Genomic DNA, 21099 nt, shown 5'->3' with positions numbered 1-21099 from the left:
TGTCACTGTATAACACTGGGGTACAGTACTGGTGGGTACAGGTCTGTCACTGTATAACACTGGGGTACAGTACCGGTGGGTACAGGTCTGTCACTGTATAACACTGGGGTACAGTACTGGTGGGTACAGGTCTGTCACTGTATAACACTGGGGTACAGTACTGGTGGGTACAGGACTGTCACTGTATAACACTGGGGAACAGTACTGGTGGGTACAGGTCTGTCACTGTATAACACTGGGGTACAGTACTGGTGGGTACAGGTCTGCCCCTGCATAACATCGGGGTACAGTACTGTTGGGTACAGGTCTGTCACTGTATAACACTGGGGTACAGTACTGGTGGGTACAGGACTGTCACTGTATAACACTGGGGTACAGTACTGGTGGGTACAGGTCTGTCACTGTATAACACTGGGATACAGTACTGGTGGGTACAGGTCTGTCACTGTATAACACTGGGGTACAGTACTGGTGGGTACAGGTCTGTCACTGTATAACCCTGGGGTACAGTACTGGTGGGTACAGGTCTGTCACTGTATAACACTGGGGTACAGTACTGGTGGGTACAGGTCTGTCACTGTATAACACTGGGGTACAGTACTGGTGGGTACAGGTCTGTCACTGTATAACACTGGGGTACAGTACTGGTGGGTACAGGTCAGTCACTGTATAACACTGGGGTACAGTACTGGTGGGTACAGGTCTGTCACTGTATAACACTGGGGTACAGTACTGGTGGGTACAGGTCTGTCACTGTATAACACTGGGGTACAGTGCTGGTGGGTACAGGTCTGTCACTGTATAACACTGGGGCACAGTATTGGTGGGTACAGGTCTGTCACTGTATAACACTGGGGTGCAGTACTGGTGGGTACAGGACTGTCACTGTATAACACTGGGTACAGTACTGGTGGGTACAGGCCTGCCACTGTATAACACTGGGGGATAGTACTGGTGGGTACAGGCCTGCCACTGTATAACACTGGGGTACAGTACTGGTGGGTACAGGTCTGTCACTGTATAACACTGGGGTACAGTACTGGTGGGTACAGGTCTGTCACTGTATAACACTGGGGTACAGTACTGGTGGGTACAGGTCAGTCACTGTATAACACTGGGGTACAGTACTGGTGGGTACAGGTCTGCCACTGTATAACACTGGGGGTACAGTACTGCTGGGTACAGGTCTGTCACTGTATAACACTGGGGTACAGTACTGGTGGGTACAGGTCTGTCACTGTATAACACTGGGGTACAGTACCGGTGGGTACAGGTCAGTCACTGTATAACACTGGGGTACAGTACTGGTGGGTACAGGTCTGTCACTGTATAACACTGGGGTACAGTACTGGTGGGTACAGGTCTGTCACTGTATAACACTGGGGTACAGTACTGGTGGGTACAGGTCAGTCACTGTATAACACTGGGGTACAGTACTGGTGGGTACAGGTCAGTCACTGTATAACACTGGGGTACAGTACTGGTGGGTACAGGTCAGTCACTGTATAACACTGGGGTACAGTACTGGTGGGTACAGGTCTATCACAGTATAACACTGGGGTACAGTACTGGTGGGTACAGGTCTGTTACTGTATAACACTGGGGTACAGTACTGGTGGGTACAGGTCTGTCACTGTATAACACTGGGGTACAGTACTGTGGGTACAGGTCAGTCACTGTATAACACTGGGGTACAGTACTGGTGGGTACAGGTCTGCCCCTGTATAACACCGGGGTACAGTACTGGTGGGTACAGGACTGTCACTGTATAACACTGGGGTACAGTACCGGTGGGTACAGGTCTGTCACTGTATAACACTGGGGTACAGTACTGGTGGGTACAGGTCTGCCCCTGTATAACACTGGGGTACAGTACCGGTGGGTACAGGTCTGTCACTCTATAACACCGGGGTACAGTACTGGTGGGTACAGGTCTGCCCCTGTATAACACTGGGGTACAGTACTGGTGGGTACAGGTCTGTCACTGTATAACACTGGGGTACAGTACTGGTGGGTACAGGTCTGCCCCTGTATAACACTGGGGTACAGTACTGGTGGGTACAGGTCTGTCACTGTATAACACTGGGGTACAGTACTGGTGGGTACAGGTCTGTCACTGTATAACACTGGGGTACAGTACTGGTGGGTACAGGTCTGTCACTGTATAACACCGGGGTACAGTACTGGTGGGTACAGGTCTGTCACTGTATAACACTGGGGTACAGTACTGGTGGGTACAGCTCTGTCACTGTATAACACTGGGGTACAGTACTGGTGGGTACAGGTCTGTCACTGTATAACACTGGGATACAGTACTGGTGGGTACAGGTCTGTCACTGTATAACACTGGGGTACAGTACTGGTGGGTACAGGTCTGTCACTGTATAACACTGGGGTACAGTACTGGTGGGTACAGGTCTGTCACTGTATAACACTGTGGTACAGTATTGGTGGGTACAGGTCAGTCACTGTATAACACTGGGGTACAGTACTGGTGGGTACAGGTCTGCCCCTGTATAACACCGGGGTACAGTATTGGTGGGTACAGGACTGTCACTCTATAACACCGGGGTACAGTACTGGTGGGCACAGGTCTGTCACTGTATAACACTGGGGTACAGTACTGGTGGGTACAGGCCTGTCACTGTATAACACTGGGATACAGTGCTGGTGGGTACAGGCCTGCCCCTGTGGTGTGGTCCTGAGTGCCACAGATTGCAGGATGGGCCCTGGTTGTCGCCGGGACCTGCACAGGGCACACAGGCTGTGCGGTGACGACTGCCGATGGAATGCTGTCTTTCCGGTTTACCCGGGCAGGCCTGGGCCCTGCCTTGGCCTGGTGCAGCAGCAGCACTGCGCCGATCGCTGCTCGCAATCTCCCTGCTGCCTGGGGAGCCCGGCTCGCCCTCGCCGTGACGCAGCCCGCCCTCTGACAGGGCGTGCCCGCAGGCACCAGGGGGAATGAGGGGCAACGCGGGAACCGCAACCCTCTGCAGGAGTGTTCGAGGGAGCAACGCCAGGGGGCCCGGCCTGCAAGACCATCAGCCGTCACACGGGGCTTGACAGTGCCAGCTCTTGGTCCAGTGGCAAGGGTTGCCCACGACGACGGGAGACCAGCTCTGCTGCACGGGCCCAGTGCGCGCACGTATCGCACAGTGTGGGGCTGGGCCCATGCTGCCCCTGTGCCCCTGGCCTCTTCTGCGCGTGCTGCAGGTACAGCAGGAGCGGCGAGGTCGGGGTGATAGGAGTTCCTAGAGGGATTTGACTGAGGCCCAGAAGAGCCGAGGGCCCAGGGGCAGCACGGGCCCAGCCCACACTGTGCGATATGTGCGCGCACTGGGCCCGTGCAGCAGAGCAGGTCTCCAGTCGTCCTGGTTAACCCTTGCCCCTGGACCAAGACCTCGCTCTGTCAAGCCCCGTGTGGTGGCTGGTGTGCAACGGTCACCCCACGTTAAAAAAATCCACACACAGGCATCTTCCACCCTTCAGGATGTAGTTCGGGATCCGGAATATTAGGTCCTTCATTGAAACACCGGTGAACTCTTTTTGGCGTGGAAGCAAGTCACCCTCGACTCGAGGGACTGCCTTTGATGATGACAGGAGAGGCGCAATTTCCTGACCAGGCCTCACCATCCCTCAAAGGTAGAACATAAGAAATAGGAGCAGGAGTAGGCCATACGGCCCCTCGAGCCTGCTCCGCCATTTAACACGATCATGGCTGATCCGATCATGGACTCAGCTCCACTTCCCCGCCCGCTCCCCTTATCCCCTTATCGGTTAAGAAACTGTCTATCTCTGCCTTAAAATTTATTCAATGTCCCGGCTTCCACAGCTCTCTGAGGCAACGAATTCCACAGATTTACAACCCTCTGAGAGAAGAAATTCCTCCTCATCTCAGTTTTCAATGGGCGGCCCCTTATTCTAAGATTATGCCCCCTAGTTCTTGTCCCCACGCTAGAATACTGCGTACAGTTTTGGTCTCCGTATTTAAGGAGGGGTATACTTGCATTGGAGGCAGTTCAGAGAAGGTTCACTCGGTTGAATTCTTGAGATGAGGGGGTTGTCTTGTGTAGAAAGATTGAGGAGGTTGGGCCTCTACTCAGTGGAGTTTAGAAGAATGAGAGGTGATCTTATAGAAACGTATAAGATTATGAGGGGGGCTGGACAGGTTGGATGCAGAGAGGATGTTTCCACTGATGGGGGAGACTAGAACTAGGGGGCATAGTTTCAGAATAAGGGGCCGCCCATTTAAAACTGAGATGAGGAGAAATTTCTTCTCTGAGGGTTGTAAATCTGTGGAATTCTCTGCCCCAGAGAGCTGTGGAGGCTGGGTCATTGAATATATTTAAGGTGGAGATAGACAGATTTTTGAGCGATAAGGGAGTGAAGGGTTATGGGGAGCGGACGGGGAAGTGGAGCTGAGTCCATGATCGGATCAGCCATCATCTTATTGAATGGCGGAGCAGGCTCGAGGGGCCGAATGGCCGACTCCTGCTCCTATTTCTTATGTTCTTATGGAAAGGGTCACTCTGCCTCACAACCTCGGGACTTGCCGAAGCGCACCATAGCCAATGACACACTTGTTCTTTGCCAGTGTGGTCACTGTTGTGATGTCGGAAACACGGCTGCAAATTTGCACGCGGCAAACCGAAGAATTGGGAGCAGGAGTCGGCCATTCAGCCCCTCGAGCGTGCGCCGCCAATCAACGAGATCGCGGCTGGTTTTTCCCGCCCGATCCCCATACCCCATAGAGTCCCAAAAATCTTTGCCTTGAATACTCTCAATGACTGAGCCTCCACGGCCCTCTGGGGCAGAGAATTCCAAAGATTCACCACCCTCTGAGTGAAGAAATTCCTCCTCATCTCAGTCCTCAATGGCCGAGCCCTTATCCTGAGTCTGTGTGACCCCTGGTTCTAGACTCCCCAGCCCCGGGGGGGAACACCCTCCCTGCATCTACCCTGTCAAGCCCTGTACGAATTGTGTATGTTTCAATAAGATTACCTCTCATTCTTCTAAACTCCAGAGAATATCGGCCCAGTCTGCTCAATCTCTCCTCATAGGACAATCCCCCCATCCCAGGAATCAGTCTGGTGAACCTTCGCTGCACTCCCTCTATGGCAAGTATATCCTTCCTTAGGGAAGGAGACCAGAACTGTACACAATACTCCAGGGGTGGTCTCACCAGGGCCCTGTATAATTGTAGTAAGACGTCTTTACTCTTATACTCAAATCCTCCTATAATAAAGGCCAACATACCATTTGCTTTCCTAACTGCTTGCTGTACCTGCAGGTTAACTTTCAGTGATTGGTGTACAAGGACCCCCAGGTCCCTCTGAACACCGACACTTCCCAATCTCGCACCGTTTATACAATACTCTGCTTTTCTATTTTTTCTCCCAAAGTGGATCACTTCACAATTCTCTACATCATATTCCATTTGCCACGTTCTTGTCCACTCACTTAGCCAGTGTCTAGATCCCCCTTTACATCCTCCTCACAACTTACATTCCCACCGAGCTTTGTATCATCAGCAAACTTGGGATATATTACACTCGGTCCCCTCATCCAAATCACTGAGAGAGATTGTGAATAGCTGGAATACAAAGATCAAACAGGCAGCACTGTGATAATAACTGGGACATTGGATTACGGTGCTTGTGAGGGGGAAGATAGAGCGAGCTTTACTCTAACTAACCCGTGCTGTACCTGCCCTGGGAGTGTTTGATGGGACAGTGTAGAGGGAGCTTTACTCTAACTAACCCGTGCTGTACCTGCCCTGGGAGTGTTTGATGAGACAGTGTAGAGGGAGCTTTACTCTGTATTTAACCCCCTGTACCTGCCCTGCGAGTGTTTGATGAGACAGTGTAGAGGGAGCTTTACTCTAACTAACCCCGTGCTGAACCTGCCCTGGGAATGTTTGATGGGACAGCGTAGAGGGAGCTTTACTCTGTATCTAACCCCGTGCTGTACCTGCCCTGGGAGTGTTTGATGAGACAGTGTAGAGGGAGCTTTACTCGAACTAACCCGTGCTGTACCTGCCCTGGGAGTGTTTGATGAGACAGTGTAGAGGGAGCTTTACTCTAACTAACCCGTGCTGTACCTGCCCTGGGAGTGTTTGATGGGACAGTGTAGAGGGAGCTTTACTCTGTATCTAACCCCGTGCTGTACCTGCCCTGGGAGTGTTTGATGGGACAGTGTAGAGGGAGCTTTACTCTAACTAACCCGTGCTGTACCTGCCCTGGGAGTGTTTGATGAGACAGTGTAGAGGGAGCTTTACTCTGTATCTAACCCCGTGCTGTACCTGCCCTGGGAGTGTTTGATGGGACAGTGTAGAGGGAGCTTTACTCGAACTAACCCGTGCTGTACCTGCCCTGGGAGTGTTTGATGAGACAGTGTAGAGGGAGCTTTACTCTGTATTTAAACCCCTGTACCTGCCCTGCGAGTGTTTGATGAGACAGTGTAGAGGGAGCTTTACTCTAACTAACCCCGTGCTGAACCTGCCCTGGGAATGTTTGATGGGACAGCGTAGAGGGAGCTTTACTCTGTATCTAACCCCGTGCTGTACCTGCCCTGGGAGTGTTTGATGAGACAGTGTAGAGGGAGCTTTACTCTAACTAACCCGTGCTGTACCTGCCCTGGGAGTGTTTGATGGGACAGTGTAGAGGGAGCTTTACTCTAACTAACCCGTGCTGTACCTGCCCTGGGAGTGTTTGATGGGACAGTGTAGAGGGAGCTTTACTCTGTATCTAACCCCCTGTACCTGCCCTGCGAGTGTTTGATGAGACAGTGTAGAGGGAGCTTTACTCTAACTAACCCGTGCTGTACCTGCCCTGGGAGTGTTTGATGAGACAGTGTAGAGGGAGCTTTACTCTGTATCTAACCCCGTGCTGTACCTGCCCTGGGAGTGTTTGATGGGACAGTGTAGAGGGAGCTTTACTCGAACTAACCCGTGCTGTACCTGCCCTGGGAGTGTTTGATGGGACAGTGTAGAGGGAGCTTTACTCTGTATCTAACCCCCTGTACCTGCCCTGCGAGTGTTTGATGAGACAGTGTAGAGGGAGCTTTACTCTGTATCTAACCCATGCTGTACCTGCCCTGGGAGTGTTTGATGGGACAGTGTAGAGGGAGCTTTACTCTGTATCTAACCCCGTGCTGTACCTGCCCTGGGAGTGTTTGATGGGACAGTGTAGAGGGAGCTTTACTCTAACTAACCCGTGCTGTACCTTATCTGGGAATGTTTGATGGGACAGTGTAGAGGGAGCTTTACTCTAACTAACCCGTGCTGTACCTGCCCTGGGAATTTTTGATGGGACAGTGTAGAGGGAGCTTTACTCTGTATTTAACCCCGTGCTGTACCTGCCCTGGGAATGTTTGATGGGATAGTGTAGAGGGAGCTTTACTCTGTATCTAACCCCGTGCTGTACCTGCCCTGGGAATGTTTGATGGGACAGTGTAGAGGGAGCTTTACTCTAACTAACCCGTGCTGTACCTGCCCTGGGAGTGTTGGATGGGATAGTGTAGAGGGAGCTTTACTCTGTATCTAACCCCCTGTACCTGCCCTGGGAGTGTTTGATGGGACAGTGTAGAGGGAGCTTTACTCTGTATCTAACCCCCTGTATCTGCCCTGGGAATGTTTGATGGGACAGTGTAGAGGGAGCTTTACTCTAACTAACCCGTGCTGTACCTGCCCTGGGAGTGTTGGATGGGGACAGTGTAGAGGGAGCTTTACTCTGTATCTAACCCCCTGTACCTGCCCTGGGAGTGTTGGATGGGACAGTGTAGAGGGAGCTTTACTCTGTATCTAACCCCCTGTACCTACCCTGGGAGTGTTTGATGGGACAGTGTAGAGGGAGCTTTACTCTGTACCTAACCCCGTGCTGTACCTGCCCTGGGAGTGTTTGATGGGACAGTGTAGAGGGAGCTTTACTCTGTACCTAACCCCGTGCTGTACCTGCCCTGGGAGTGTTTGATGGGACAGTGTAGAGGGAGCTTTACTCTGTATCTAACCCCGTGCTGTACCTGCCCTGGGAGTGTGTGATGGGACAGTGTAGAGGGAGCTTTACTCTGTATCTAACCCCCTGTACCTGCCCTGGGAGTGTTTGATGGGACAGTGTAGAGGGAGCTTTACTCTGTATCTAACCCCCTGTACCTGCCCTGGGAGTGTTTGATGGGACAGTGCAGTGGGAGAAAGATGCATGTCACCTTCATGCTGGAGTGATGTGGTATTGACGCTGGAAATAATAACCTCACTGGTGAGGAATCCTGTTTTTGTGTATGATGCAATCAGTGCCCCAGGGCAGATGCAGTTCAGCGGCTGGATGTCAAAGGGATTGTGATCGGATTAAATCGGGCAGCTTTCCGTCGCATGTGCCAACTCCTCATTCGTGGAATTTGGTTGTCGTTCAGCAACACCCGGGTTTTAAAACACTCATCCTCGCATTCGAATCCCTCCCTATTTCCCCTCCCCCTCTGCACTCCTCCCTATCTCTGTAACCTCCTCCAGTTCTGCACCAACAACCACCTGTATTTATATAGAGCCTTTAACCTAGCTTTTTTTTTTAAAGTCCCAAGGGGCTTCACTGTGGGCACAAATTTGACAGCGAATCACATGAGGAGATGTTGGGGCAGTTGAGCCAAAGCTGTGTCAAAGTGGTCAGATTTAATGGAGGAGCGAGAGGCAGAGAGGTTTAGGGAGGGAGTTCCAGAGCTTGGGGCCCAGGCAGCTGAAGGCACGGCCACCGATGGTGGAGCGATGGAAATCGGGGGGTGATGGGCAAGAGGGCAGAGTTGGATGAGGTTACAGAGATCTCGGTGGGGGGGTTCTAGTGGCTGGAGGTTGTTACAGAGATAGGGAGGGGTGTAGGGACTGGAGGAGGTTACAGAGATAGGGAGGGGTGTAGGGCTGGAGGAGGTTACAGAGATAGGGAGGGGTGTAGGGGCTGGAGGAGGTTACAGAGATAGGGAGGGGTGTAGGGGCTGGAGGAGGTTACAGAGATAGGGAGGGGTGCAGGGCTGGAGGAGGTTACAGAGATAGGGAGGGGTGTAGGGCTGGAGGAGGTTACAGAGATAGGGAGGGGTGTAGGGGCTGGAGGAGGTTACAGAGATAGGGAGGGGTGTAGGGGCTGGAGGAGGTTACAGAGTTAGGGAGAGGTGTAGGACTGGAGGAGGTTACAGAGATAGGGAGGACTGTAGGGGCTGGAGGAGGTTACAGAGATAGGGAGGGGTGTAGGGGCTGGAGGAGGTTACAGAGATAGGGAGGGGTGTAGGGCTGGAGGAGGTTACAGAGATAGGGAGGACTGTAGGGGCTGGAGGAGGTTACAGAGATAGGGAGGGGTGTTGGGGCTGGAGGAGGTTACAGAGAAAGGGAGGGGTGTAGGGGCTGGAGAAGGTTACAGAGATAGGGAGGGGTGTAGCATCTGGAGGAGGTTACAGAGATGGGGAGGAGTGTAGGGGCTGGAGGGGTTTACAGAGATAGGGAGGGGTGTAGGGCTGGAGGAGGTTACCGCAATAGGAAGGGGTGTAGGGGCTGGAGGAGGTTACAGAGATAGGGAGGGGTGTAGGGGCTGGATGCGGTTACGGAGATAGGGAGGGGTGTAGGGGCTGGAGGCGGTTACAGTGATAGGGAGGGGTGTAGGGGCTGGAGGAGGTTACAGAGATAGGGAGGGGTGTAGGGGCTGGAGGGGATTACAGAGATAGGGAGGGGTGTAGGGGCTGGAGAAGGTTACAGAGATAGGGAGGGGTTCTAGTGGCTGGAGGAGGTTACAGAGATAGGGAGGGGTGTAGGGGCTGGAGGAGGTTACAGAGATAGGGAGGGGTGTAGGGGCTAGAGGAGGTTACAGAGATAGGGAGGGATGTAGGGGCTGGAGGAGGTTACAGAGATAGGGAGGGGTGTAGGGGCTGGAGGAGGTTACGGAGATAGGGAGGGGTGTAAGGGCTGGAGGCGGTTACAGAGATAAGGAAGGGTGTAGGGGCTGGATGCGGTTACAGAGATAGGGAGTGGTGTAGGGGCTGGAGGGGGTTACAGAGATAGGGAGGTGTGTCGGGGCTGGAGGAGGTTATAGAGATAGGGAGGGGTGTAGGGGCTGGAGGCGGTTACAGAGATAGGGAGTGGTGTAGGGGCTGGAGGGGGTTACAGAGATAGGGAGGTGTGTCGAGGCTGGAGGAGGTTATAGAGATAGGGAGGGGTGTAGGGGCTGGAGGAGGTTACATTGATAGGGAGGGGTGTAGGGACTGGAGGAGGTTGCGGAGATAAGGAGGGGAGTAGGGGCTGGAGGAGCTTAGAGATAGGGAGGGGTGTAGGGGCTGGAGGAGGTTACAGAGATAGGGAGGGGTGTAGGGGCTGGAGGAGATTACAGAGATAGGGAGGGGTGTAGGGTCTGGAGGAGGTTACAGAGATAGGGAGGGGTGTAGGGGCTGGAGGAGGTTACAGAGATAGGGAGTGGTTTAGGGGCTGGAGGAGGTTATGGAGATAGGGAGGGGTGTAGGGGCTGGAGGAGGTTACAGAGATAGGGAGGGGTGTAGGTGCTGGAGGTGTTTACAGAGATAGGGAGGGGTGTAGGGGCTGGAGGAGGTTATGGAGATAGGAAGGGGTGTAGGGGCTGGAGGAGGTTACAGAGATAGGGAGGGGTGTAGGGGCTGGAGGAGGTTACAGAGATAGGGAGGGGTGTAGGGGCTGGAGGAGTTTACAGAGATAGGGAGGGGTGTAGGGGCTGGAGGAGGTTATGGAGATAGGGAGGGGTGTATGGGCTGGAGGAGGTTACAGAGATAGGGAGGGGTGTCGGGGCTGGAGGGGTTACAGAGATAGGGAGGGGTGCATGGGCTGGAGGAGGTTACAGAGATAGGGAGTGGTGTAGGGGCTGGAGGAGGTTACAGAGATAGGGAGGGGTGTAGGGGCTGGAGGAGGTTACAGAGATAGGGAGGGGTGTAGGGGCTGGAGGAGGTTACAGAGATAGGGAGGGGTGTAGGGGCTGGAGGAGGTTACAGAGATAGGGAGGGGTGTAGGGGCTGGAGCAGGTTACGGAGATAGGGAGGGGTGTAGGGGCTGGAGGAGGTGACAGAGATAGTGAGGGGTGTAGGGGCTGGAGGAGGTTACAGAGATAGGGAGGGGTGTAGGGGCTGGAGGAGGTTACAGAGATAGGGAGGGGTGTCGAGGCTGGAGGGGTTTACAGAGATAGGGAGGGGTGTAGGGGCTGGAGGAGGTTATGGAGATAGGGAGGGGTGTAGGGGCTGGAGGAGGTTACAGAGATAGGGAGGGGTGTAGGGGCTGGAGGAGGTTACAGAGATAGGGAGGGGTGTAGGGGCTGGAGGAGGTTACAGAGATAGGGAGGGGTGTAGGGGCTGGAGGAGGTTACAGAGATAGGGAGGGGTGTAGGGGCTGGAGGAGGTTACAGAGATAGGGAGGGGTGTCGAGGCTGGAGGGGTTTACAGAGATAGGGAGGGATGTAGGGGCTGGAGGAGGTTATGGAGATAGGGTTGAACCCTCCCTGCTCTGTGTGAGGGGTTGAGGCTTACGCTGAAAGCAGCACGGACTTCATTGACCCAAGATCCACCTCCAGCTCATTTTTGCATCTAATTTGATTTGTTGAACCAGGTGATGGGAATGTCGAGCATTTATTTTCAGCAGGAGCTGGGCTGGGCAGGTTAAGCCGGATTCTGCCCAATTCTGGGCACGGCACTTTAGGAAGGGAGTCATGGCCTGGGAGAGGGTGCGGAGGGGTTTTAAAACAAAGACTTGCATTTATATAGCGCCCTTCACGACCACCGGACGTCCCAAAGCACTTTACAGCCAATGAAGTACTTTTTGGAGTGTGGTCATTGTTGTACTGTGGGAAACGCAGCAGCCAATTTGCGCACAGCAAGCTCCCACACACAACAATGTGATAATGACCACATCATTTTTTATTTGCTATGTTGATTGAGGGATAAATATTGGCCCCAGGACACCGGGGAGAACTCCTCTGCTCTGCGTTTAATAGTGGCCCTGGGATCTTTCACGTCGACCTAAGAAGGCAGACGGGGCCTCGGTTTAACGTCTCATCCGAAAGACGGCATCTCCGACAGTGCGGCACTCCCTCAGTACTGCCCCTCTGACAGTGCGGCGCTCCCTCAGTACTGCCCCTCTGACAGTGCGGCGCTCCCTCAGTACTGCCCCTCCGACAGTGCGGCGCTCCCTCAGTACCGCTCCTCCGAGAGTGCGGCACTCCCTCAGTACCGCCCCTCTGACAGTGCGGCACTCCCTCAGTACTGTCCCTCTGACAGTGTGGGGCTCCCTCAGTACTGCCCCTCCGACAGTGCGGCGCTCCCTCAGTACCGCCCCTCCGACAGTGCGGCACTCCCTCAGTACTGTCCCTCTGACAGTGTGGGGCTCCCTCAGTACTGCCCCTCCGACAGTGCGGCGCTCCCTCAGTACCGCCCCTCCGACAGTGCGGCGCTCCCTCAGTACCGCCCCTCCTACAGTGCGGCACTCCCTCAGTATCGCCCCTCCGACAGTGCGGCGCTCCTTCAGCACCGCCCCTCCGACAGTGCGGCACTCCCTCAGTACCGCCCCTCCGACAGTGCGGCACTCCCTCAGTACCGCCCCTCCGACAGTGCGGCACTCCCTCAGTACCGCCCCTCCGACAGTGCGGCGCTCCCTCAGTACTGCCCCTCCGACAGTGCGGCGCTCCCTCAGTACCGCCCCTCCGACAGTGCGGCGCTCCTTCAGCACCGCCTCTCCGACAGTGCGGCGCTCCCTCAGCACTGCACTCGGAGTAGCGGCCTGGATTTATGTGCTCAAGTCTCTGGAGTGGGAGTGGATCCACTGAGGTACAGCTGACATCAGAATGAAGGGATTTCTGAGCATGGTTCCAGGATGAGGGCCTGAAGAGACTGGAGAAGCTGGGGTTGTTCTCCTTGGAGCAGAGAAGGTTAAATCGGGATTTAACAGAGGTGTTCAAAATCATGAGCAGTTTTGATAAATTAGAAACATAGAAACTCGGTACAGAAGTGGGCCATTGGGCCCTTCGAGCCTGCACCACCATTCAATATGATCATGGCTGATCATTCACCTCAGTACCCCATTCCTGCTTTCTCTCCATACCCCTTGATCACTTTAGCCGTAAGGGCCACATCTAACTCCCTTTTGAATATATCTAACGAACTGGTCTCAACAACTTTCTGTGGTAGAGAATTCCACAGGTTCACAATTCTCTGAGTGAAGAAGTTTCTCCTCATCTTGGTCCTAAATGGCTTACCCCTTATCCTTAGACTGTGACCCCTGGTTCTGGACTTCCCCAACATCGGGAACATTCTTCCTGCATCTAACCTGTCCAATCCCGTCAGAATTTTATTTGTTTCTATGAGATCCCCTCTCATTCTTCTAAACTCCAGTGAATATAAGCCTAGTCGATCCAGTCTTTCTTCATATGTCAGTCCTGCCATCCCAGGAATCAGTCTGGTGAACCTTCGCTGCATTCCCTCAATAGCAAGAACGTCCTTCCTCAGATTAGACGACCAAAACTGAACACAATATTCCAGGTGAGGCCTCACCAAGACCCTGTACAACTGCAGTAAGACCTCCCTGCTCCTATACTCAAATCCTCTCGCTATGAAGGCCAACATGCCATTTACCTTCTTCACCGCCTGCTGTACCTGCATGCCAACTTTCAATGACTAATGTACCATGACACCCAGGTCTCGTTGCACCTCCCCTTTTCCTAATCTGTCACCATTCAGATAATATTCTGCCTTCGTGTTTTTGCCACCAAAGTGGATAACCTCACATTTATCCACATTATACTGCATCTGCCATGCATTTGCCCACTCACCTAACCTGTCCAAGTCACCCTGCAGCCTCTTAGCGTCCTCCTCACAGCTCACACCGCCACCCAGTTTAGTGTCATCTGCAAACTTGGAGATATTACACTCAATTCCTTTGTCTAAATCATTAATGTATATTGTAAATAGCTGGGGTCCCAGTACTGAGCCCTGCGGTACCCCACTAGTCACTGCCTGCCATTCTGAAAAGGATCCGTTTATCCCGACTCTCTGCTTCCTGTCTGCCAACCAGTTCTCTATCCACGTCAGTACATTACCCCCAATACCATGTGCTTTGATTTTGCACACCAATCTCTCGTGTGGGACCTTGTCAAAGGCCTTTTGAAAGTCCAAATACACCACATCCACTGGTTCTCCCTTGTCCACTCTACTAGTTACATCCTTAAAAATATCTAGAAGATTTGTCAAGCATGATTTCCCTTTCATAAATCCATGCTGACTTGGACCAATCCTGTCACTGCTTTCCAAATGTGCTGCTATTTCATCTTTAATAATTGATTCCAACATTTTCCCCACTACTGATGTCAAGCTGACCGGTCGATAATTCCGGGAGAAACTGTTTCTAAGGGCAGGAGTGTCAAAAACCAGAGGACATTTGAAGCTCGACACCATCCAGGACAAAGCGGCCCGCTCGATGGGCCACGCTACCCACCACCTTCAACACTCACTCCCTCCACCACCGGCGCCCCCTGGCTGCAGTGTGCACCGTCTACAAGATGCACTGCAGCAACTCGCCAAGGCTCCTTCGACAGCACCTCCCCAAACCCACGACCTCTAACCCCTAGAAGGACAAGGGCAGCAGGCGCATGGGAACACCACCACCTCCACGTTCCCCTCCCAGTCACACACCATCCCGACTTGGGAATATATCGGCCGTTCCTCCATCGTCGCTGGGTCACAATCCTGGAACTCCCTCCCTATTGCCATCATCATAGGCAGTCCCTCGGAATCGAGGAAGACTTGCTTCCACTCTTAACATGAGTCCTTAGGTGACTGAACAGTCCAATACGAGAACCACAGTCCCTGTCACAGGTGGGACAGACAGTGGTTGAGGGAAGGGGAGGGTGGGACTGGTTTGCCGCACGCTCCTTCCGCTGCCTGCGCTTGGTCTCTGCACGCTCTCGGCGACGAGACTCGAGGTGCTCAGCGCCCTCCCGGATGCACTTCCTCCACTTAGGGCGGACTGGCCTTTGGCCCAGGGATTCCCAGGGGTCGGTGGGGGATGTTGCACTTTATCAGGGAGGCTTTGAGGGTGGTCCCTTGTAACGTTTCCTCTGCCCACCTGGGGCTCGCTTGCCGTGTGGGAGTTCCCAGTAGAGCGCTTGCTTTGGGAGTCTCGTGTCTGGGGGGCATGCGGACAATGTGGCCCTGCCCAGCGGAGCTGGTCGAGTGTGGTCAGTGCTTCGATGCTGGGGATGTTGGCCTGGTCGAGGACGCTAACGTTGGTGCGTCTGTCCTCCCGGGGGATTTGCAGGATCTCGCGGAGGCAGTGCTGGTGGTATTTCTCCAGCTCCCTAACAGCACTGTGGGAGCACCTTCACCACACGGACTGCAGCGGTTCAAGGCAGCGGCTCACCACCATCTTCTCCAGGGGCAACTAGTGCCAGACTCGCCAGCGACACCCACATTGAAGAACTTTGCCTCACCCTCTGCAGTCTGTGCAGGAGATCACGCACTGCATGTGGGAGGCTGCACCTGCCCAGCAGGCAAGTCTGTGCTGACTGGGAAGCTGCCTGCTTGTCTGCCCGAACACGATCCCTATCTGCCTCTCACATTCCTCACTGAGTCATCACTCATGGCTCAGTGTGCACCCCTTTCTCTCTGTGTCCCTCTCTCTGTGTCCCTCTCTCTCTCTCTGTCTCTCTCTCTCTGTCTCTCTCTCTCTGTGTCTCTCTCTCTCTGTCTCTCTCTCTCTCTCTGTGTGTCTCGCTCTCTGTCTCTCTCGCTCTCTGTCTCTCTCGCTCTCTCTCTCTCTGTCTCCTCTCTGTCTCTCTCTCTCTCTGTCTCTCTCGCTCTCTGTCTCTCTCTCTCTCTGTGTCTCGCTCTCTGTCTCTCTCGCTCTCTGTCTCTCTCTCTCTGTCTCTCTCTCTCTCTTTGTGTCTCGCTCTCTGTCTCTCTCTCTCTCTGTCTCTCTCTCTCTCTGTCTCTCTCTCTCTGTGTGTCTCGCTCTCTCTCTCTCTCTCTCTCTCTGTCTCTCTCTCTCACTCTCTGTGTCTCTCTCTCACTCTCTGTGTCTCACTCTCTCTCTCTCTCTCTCTGTCTCTCTCTCTCTCTCTGTGTCTCGCTCTCTCTCTCTCTCTCTCTGTCTCTCTCTCTGTGTCTCGCTCTCTCTCTCGTTCTCTCGCTCTTGCTCTCGGTCTCTCGCTCATCTCTCCCATATCTCTCTCTCCTCTTTCTCTCTCTCGTCTCCGAGTCAGAAGGCCGTGGGTTCGAGGCCCACTCTAATCATAGAAATTCACAGCACGGAAGGAGGCCATTTCGGCCCATCGTGTGCGCGCCGGCCGACCAAGAGCTACCCAGCCTAATCCCACTTTCCCGCTCTCGGTCCGTAGCCCTGTCGGTTACAAGCGCACATCCACGAACTTCTTAAATGTGGTGAGGGTTTCTGCCTCTACCACCCTTTCAGGCCGTGAGTTCCGCCCCAGACCCCCACCATCCTCTGGGTGAAGACATTTCCCCTCAAATCCCCTCTAAACCTCCCCCCAATTACTTTAAATCTGTGCCCCCTGGTTGTTGACCCCTCTGCCAAGGGAAACAGGTCCGTCCTATCCACTCTATCCAGGCCCCTCATCATTTTATACACCTCAATCAGCTCTCCCCTCAGCCTCCTCTGTTCCAAAGAAAACAACCCCAGCCTATCCAATCTTTCCTCATCGCTAAAATTCTCCAGTCCCGGCAACATCCTCGTAAATCTCCTCTGTACCCTCTCCAGTGCAATCACATCCTTCCTGTAATGTGGTGACCAGACCTGCACGCAGTACTCCAGCTGTGGCCTAACCAGTTCAAGCATAACCTCCCTGCTCTTGTATCCTGTGCCTCGGCTAATAAAGGCAAGTATCCCGTATGCCTTCTTAACCCCCTTATCGACCTGGCCTGCTACCTTCAGGGATGTGTGGACCTGCACTCCAGGGTCCCTTGGTTCCTCTATACTTCTCAGTGTCCTACCGTTTAATGTGTATTCCCTTGGCCTTGTTAGCCCTCCTAATCTGTGGTTTAAACACAAAGCAAAATGCTAGACATGCTCAGCAGCATGTATGGAGAAGAAATGAGTCAACGTTTCAGACTTGCACCCCTCATCAGAATCAAGGGTCAAAGTTGAAACGTCCCCTTGTCTGGTTGGCTCCAAATGCTGCCTTAACCCGCTGTGTGTTTCCAGTACAGTATTCAATATTTATCCACACATACACTCCCCAGTGCCAGTACTGATAGAGTGCCGTACAGCGCTGTCGGAGGGGCAGTACTGAGGGAGCGCCGCACTGTCGGAGGGGCAGTACTGAGGGAGCGCTGCACTGTCAGATGGGGCATTAATCTAAGACCCCTGTCTTCTCTCTCAAGTGGAACCCTGGCTGATTTCCCCCCCTCTCCCTAACCCAGGGAGTCACTGGGCAGTGATCGGGAGCAGGAACCCTGGCTGATTTCCCCCCCTCTCCCTAACCCAGGGAGTCACTGGGCAGTGATCGGGAGCAGGAACCCTGGCTGATTCTCCCTCTCTCCCTAACCCAGGGGTCACTGGGCCGTGATCGGGAGCAGGAACCCTGGCTGATTCTCCCTCTCTCCCTAACCCAGGGGTCACTGGGCAGTGATCGGGAGCAGGAACCCTGGCTGATTCTCCCTCTCTCCCTAACCCAGGAGTCACTGGGCAGTGATCGGGAGCAGGAACCCTGGCTGATTCTCCCTCTCTCCCTAACCCAGGAGTCACTGGGCAGTGATCGGGAGCAGGAACCCTGGCTGATTCTCCCTCTCTCCCTAACCCAGGGGTCACTGGGATCAATAGTCGGAAGAGACTGGTGGCTGATGATATTCTGGGGTTGGGGGTGGGAAATTTTATTTTAAGACCGTTGCATCCTTGTTCAAAATTCCCATCCTTGTTTACAAATCCCTCCATGGCCCTCGCCCCTCCTGATCTCTGTAATCTCCTCCAGCCCCACAACCCCCCGAGATCTCTGCGCTCCACTAATTCTGTCCTCTTGAGCATCCCTGATTATAATCGCTCCACCATCGGTGGCCGTGCCTTCTGTTGCCTGGGCCCCAAGCTCTGCAACTCCCTCCCTAAACCTCTCCGCCTCTCTCTCCTCCTTCGAGACACTCCTTAAAACCTACCCCTCTGACCCAGCTTTTGGTCACCTGCCCTATTTTCTCCTTCTGCGGCCTAGTGTCCAATTTATCTGTTTTACATAAGAATATAAGAATTAGGAACAGGAGTAGGCCATCTAGCCCCTCGAGCCTGCTCCGCCATTCAACAAGATCACGGCTGATCTGGCCGTGGACTCAGCTCCACTTACCCGCCCGCTCCCCGTAACCCTTAATTCCCTTATTGGTTAAAAATCTATCTATCTGTGACTTGAATACATTCAATGAGCTAGCCTCAACTGCTTCCCTGGGCAGAGAATTCCACAGATTCACAACCCTCTGGGAGAAGAAATTCCTTCTCAACTCGGTTTTAAATTGTCTCCTCCGTATTTTGAGGCTGTGCCCCCTAGTTCTAGTCTCCCCTACCAGTGGAAACAACCTATCTTGTCTATCCCTTTCATTATTTTAAATGTTTCTATAAGATCACCCCTCATCCTTCTGAACTCCAACGAGTAAAGACCCAGTCTACTCAATCTATCATCATAAGGTAACCCCCTCATCTCCGGAATCAGCCTCGTGAATCGTCTCTGTACCCCTTCCAAAGCCAGTATATCCTTCCTTAAGTAAGGTGACCAAAACTGCACGCAGTACTCCAGGTGCAGCCTCACCAATACCCTGGACAGTTGCAGCAGGACCTCCCTGCTTTTGTACTCCATCCCTCTCGCAATGAAGGCCAACATTCCATTCGCCTTCCTGATTACCTGCTGCACCTGCAAACTAACTTTTTGGGATTCATGCACAAGGACCCCCAGGTCCCTCTGCACCGCAGCATGTTGTAATTTCTCCCCATTCAAATAATATTCCCTTTTACTGTTTTTTTTCCCCCCCCCAAGGTGGATGACCTCACACTTTCCGACATTGTATTCCATCTGCCAAACCTTAGCCCATTCGCTTAACCTATCCAAATCTCTTTGCAGCCTCTCTGTGTCCTCTACACAACCCGCTTTCCCTCTAATCTTTGTGTCATCTGCAAATTTTGTTACACTACACTCGGTCCCCTCTTCCAGGTCATCTATGTATATTGTAAACAGTTGTGGTCCCAGCACCGATCCCTGTGGCACACCACTAACCACCGATTTCCAACCCGAAAAGGACCCATTTATCCCGACTCTCTGCTTTCTGTTAGCCAGCCAATTCTCGATCCATGCTAATACATTTCCTCTGACTCCGCGCCTTGGGACGATTTACCACGTTAAAGGCGCTAAATAAATGTAAGTTGTTGTCGAGACTAAACTCTCTTTTCTTTTTGTACCTGGGACCTTTAAAGAGCTGACAGAAAAGCCTAGAGGGTTTAATCAGTCCACACATGTTGGGGGAAGAGATGGAATGTAAACTCAGCATGCTTGAGCCGCCCCACCCTGTCCGCTGGTTCTAAAAGCAGATACAGCTGAGTTTAGAGGAGCGCCTCTTGTTTTCGTTGTCTGCTTGTACTATATAATTGTGTTGCCATGGCGATGTTTGCGTGCTGACAGAGAGCCAGAGGCGGGGAAGATTCCTCGTATCATCCCTGGGTAGCGTTAGCGCGCTCTCTCGCCTCTGAGACGCCAGGGTCATAGTTCAAAGGGCGGCCCTCTCACAGGCTTCAGCCCGTACGCCAGGCCCGACATTGCCCACTGGCGGTGCTGAGGGAGCGCAGCACTGTCGGAGGGGCAGTGCTGAGGTATCGGCGCGCTGTCGGAGGGGCAGTACTGAGGGAGCGCGATGCTGAGGGAACGCCGCACTGTCGGAGGGGCAGTACTGAGGGAGCGCGATGCTGAGGGAACGCCGCACTGTCGGAGGGGCAGTACTGAGGGAGCGCCGCACTGTCGGAGGGGCAGTACTGAGGGAGTGCTGCACTGTCGGAGGGGCAGGACTGAGGGAACGCCGCACTGTCGGAGGGGCAGTACTGAGGGAGTGCCGCACTGTCGGAGGGGCAGTACTGAGGGAGCGCCGCACTGTCGGAGGAGCAGTACTGAGGGAGTGCCGCACTGTTGGAGGGGCAGTGCTGAGGTATCGCCGCGCTGTCGGAGGGGCGGTACTGAGGGAGTGCCGCACTGTCGGAGGGGCAGTGCTGAGGTATCGCCGCACTGTCGGAGGGGCGGTACTGAGGGAGCGCCGCACTGTCAGAGGGGCAGTACTGAGGGAACGCCGCACTGTCGGAGGGGCGGTACTGAGGGAGCGTCGCACTGTCGGAGGGGCAGTACTGAGGGAGCGCCGCAGTGTCGGAGGGGCGGTACTGAGGGAGCGCCGCACTGTCGGAGGGGCAGTACTGAGGGAGCGCCGCACTGTCGGAGGGGCAGTACTGAGGGAGCGCTGCACTGTCGGAGGGGCGGTACTGAGGGAGCGCCGCACTGTCGGAGGGGCAGTACTGAGGGAGCGCCGCACTGTCGGAGGGGCGGTACTGAGGGAGCGCTGCACCGTCGGAGGGGCAGTACTGAGGGAGCGCCGCACTGTCGGAGGTTCTGTCTATTGGATGAGACATTAAACCGAGGCCTCGTCTGCTCTCTCAGGTGGACGTAAAAGATCCCACGGCCACTATTGGAAGAAGAGCAGGGGGAGTTCTCCCCGGTGTCCTGGGGCCAATATTTATCCCTCAACCAACATCACTAAAACAGATTATCTGGGTCATTATCACATCGCTGCTTGTGGGAGCTTGCTGTGCGCCAATTGGTGTTCCCCACAATACAACAGTGACGACACATCATTAAAAACGTACTTCATTGGCTGTAAAGCGCTTTGGGACGACTGAGGTTGTGAACGCCGCTCGAGAAATGCAAGTCTTTGTGCAACGTGTTAATTTTATTTTTGTTTGCTCTCAATTCTGTGAGCACGCTGAGCTAATCGGCAAGTGAAGCAGAGTGAGGGGGGGGAGAGAAGGAGACTATCTCGCACACAGCAAGTTGTTGCAATCGGCAACGTGCTGCCTGAAAGGGCAGTGGGCCCAGATTCAATCGC

General features: G+C 53.8%; 1 protein-coding gene across 1 annotated transcript in view; it reads left to right on the top strand.

Annotated features, from left to right (window-relative positions):
- The window catches only part of LOC139239337 (serine/threonine-protein kinase MRCK alpha-like), a 103006-nt gene that overhangs the window by 12823 nt on the left and 69084 nt on the right, over positions 1–21099 (top strand). The window lies entirely within an intron of this gene.

This window comes from Pristiophorus japonicus, chromosome 27, assembly GCF_044704955.1.
Source record: "Pristiophorus japonicus isolate sPriJap1 chromosome 27, sPriJap1.hap1, whole genome shotgun sequence".
Classification (NCBI taxonomy): Eukaryota; Metazoa; Chordata; class Chondrichthyes; family Pristiophoridae; genus Pristiophorus; species Pristiophorus japonicus.
Note: the sequence above shows the minus strand (reverse complement) of the source record. Positions and strands in the feature narration are given on the sequence as shown.